The sequence below is a fragment of the Mus pahari genome, chromosome 7 (genome assembly GCF_900095145.1).
Source record: "Mus pahari chromosome 7, PAHARI_EIJ_v1.1, whole genome shotgun sequence".
NCBI classification, from domain to species: Eukaryota; Metazoa; Chordata; class Mammalia; order Rodentia; family Muridae; genus Mus; species Mus pahari.
In genome coordinates this window covers 62,034,952-62,038,009 of record NC_034596.1, presented here as the reverse complement: position 1 = coordinate 62,038,009, position 3,058 = coordinate 62,034,952, and positions in this window count along the sequence as shown.

Here is a 3,058-nt window from a genome sequence, read left to right as displayed (position 1 = left end):
GAACTCACTTTGTAGACCAGGCTGGCCTCGAACTCAGAAATCCACCTGCCTCTGCCTCCCAAGTGCTGGGATTAAAGGCGTGCGCCACCATGCCCAGCTGAAAATATAAAATAAGTAATTTCTTAACTATGCAAGAAATAAGGATGCAGAATGAATTATATGAGGGGCTTCACAAATCTAAAGGAACAGAAGCATCTGTGCTGTGAGCCAACTTGTTACAAATTTATGAGGGAAGGAGATAGAGATTTAGGGAGTGGTGATCTCTGGAGAAGCCAGCTCAGTTTTTTGTTCATGGTTACAAAAGGCAGAAGATTCCTCAGTCCAGGATCCGCCTAGGACAGAGCAAGGTTAGACTCAGGTGTGGTGGTAATTTCAGAGCAGGATCCCAGCCATCTGTCTTATCATTTGTGCTTAGCAAAAGTAGACAAATCTGTGAATTCTTTTTCACTGTTAAGAAAAATTGTATGCTTGCGGTCTCCTAAGAATCAAGGGTTGAGGGCAAGGAATGCTGATTCATAAGATAATCAAAAGGAACTTGGAGTAAATGACTGGATTGATATGTAAAATAAAAGACCAAAGGCCTGTGCTCTGCAGGAGCTGAGCTATCCAGAGAGGTTTTTTTTTTTTTTTTAGGATAAAAAGAGAAAACTGCATTGAGATTGGCCACACACATAAGCAACCAGGACGTGGACGGAGAGATCTGTTATAATAGCAAGCAAGCAGAATATAGACAGAAATCTCCAGAGAGAAAGCAGAACGGAGAGAAGCAGACTGGAAAAGCTGGATCAAGCAGTCCACAGGTCGTCAGCTTGGATGCACGATTTGACGTGAAGTCCTTCTTTTGGCTGCTCCCAGACCCGCCTTCTCTCGGAACCCTTCTCCAAGCCAAGGCTGCTCCTTGTCCTGCTCACCACTATTCATTTCCTTTTATCATTTTGCCCAAGAAATGATAATGCAAAACACAATAAGATAAAACAGAACACACGGATTTTATGATAAAACAACTAAACAAAAAGCGACAAAGAAATGCATGTAGTTGTGGAGATACACACATTTACATACAGAGGAATCCCATCAAACAAACAAATAAACAAAAACAAAAATGAAAGCTCTATGTAAAGGACCTATAAAGTAAAAGAGAACAATGCTCAGACTTAGCACTGTAAGACAAAGTGTCTGCCATCTACTGCTGGGTATGCCTACCCTTAGAAGGTTTTTTTCCTCCCTCATTGAGACTCCTTTAGAGAAAACTATTTTTTTCATATGCAAGTGACTAATAACTGGTGATGACTTCTCAATTAGGGCTGGGGCTTGCTCTACTTCTCCTTTTAGCTCTAGGATCCCATCTGGTAGAGACTGGTAAATGTCCTTTGCATAGTGCTCAAGTCTTAGTGGCTTGGCTATGCATACTGACCTTTAAATCTATTGGCTACCAAGGGTGACATGCATTTCAACTCTACCTGGGACTTTCCAGAGGGTCAGGTAACTATCTATGGCCTTTCCAGCTTGATTATTCTTGCCATCTTCTTATTTTTGGGTATCACTTCTCTTTTTGTTCTAGAGACTTTAGATGTGCTGTTAAGTTAGTAATATGAAATTTCTCCAGTTTTTTTTTTTTTTTTTTTGGTAATATGTGCATTTAGGCTATGAACTTGCCTCTTAAGACCTCCTTCACGTGGTCTGTGAGTTTGCATGGGTTGTGTATTCATTTTCATCCAGTTCTAAAACGTTTCTAAACACTTAATTCCTGTGTTAACCCATCTTTCATCCTGCAGTGAGTTGTTTGGTTTCCATGGATGTGCAAGTGTCTGTTGTTTCTGTTGTTGATATCCAGCTTTAATCCGTGGTGGTCAGATAGGCTGCAGGGAGTTATTTCAATTTTTTGGTATCTGTTGAGATATGCTTTGTGTTTAAGTATGTTGTCTATTTTGGAGACACTTCCACGAGAAGAAGGTATATTCTTTTCTGTTTTTGTGAAATGTTTTGTAAATATATGTTAGATTCATTTGCCTCCCAAGTGCTGGGATTAAAGGCGTGTGCCACCACGCCCGGCATCGCTGAGTTATTAATCTCTGTTCGAGGAGCAGTATGTGACTTAAACTGCAGTAGTGCTTCTTTTACAAACTTGGTTGCCTTGCATTTCGGTGCATAAGTGTTAAAAATTGAACTATCCTCTTGGATGTTTCCTTCGATGAGTATTTGGTGACCGGTGACCTCTCACTTTTTGGGGGTTATTTTTAGTTTGAAGTCTCTTTTGCCAGATATTAAAATGGCTACACCGGCTTCCTTCTTCGGTCTGTTTGCTTAGAATATATACATTTTTTCATCCTTATCCTGAGGTGATGTCTGTTCTGTTAAGGTGCTCTTCCTGAGTAAGCTGAAGGATGGATCCCATTTTGAATACATTCTGTTAGTCTGCATCTTTTTAGTGGAGAATCGAGAAGATTGATGTTGAAAGTTATCAATGAGCATTGTTTATGAATCCTCATTAGTTCATTTTTGTGGTGTGGGCTTTCCCTCTCCCACTTTTGATTTCATGGTCTGATTTATTTATTATATTTTCTTGGGTATGATTCACCTCTTCTGATTGAAGTTTTCCTGCTAGCACCTTCTATAGAGCTGGACTTATAATATAGATAGTGATTAAAATTGATTTTATCATAGAAAGTCTCTCCAGCTATTTGAAAGCTTTGCTAGGTACGGTAGCCTGAGGTGACATTTGTGCTTTCTTAGCGTTTGTAGCATATCTGTCCAGCCCTTCTGGCTACTACAATCTTAATTGAAAATTCAGGTGTTATTCTTTCATATGTTATTTGGTCTTTTTCCTTACAGGATTTAATGTTGTTCTTTTGTTCTGTATGTTTAGTGTTTTGATTATTTTGTATTATGGGGGAAATTCTTTTCTGGTTCAGTTTGCTTGGTGTTTTGCACATTTATTGTACCAGGCTAGACACCTACTTCTTTATGTTGGAAAACTTTCATCTATGGTTTTGTTGAAAAAAATTTTAATGATTTATTTTATGTATATGAGTACACTGTAGCTGTACAGATGGTTTTA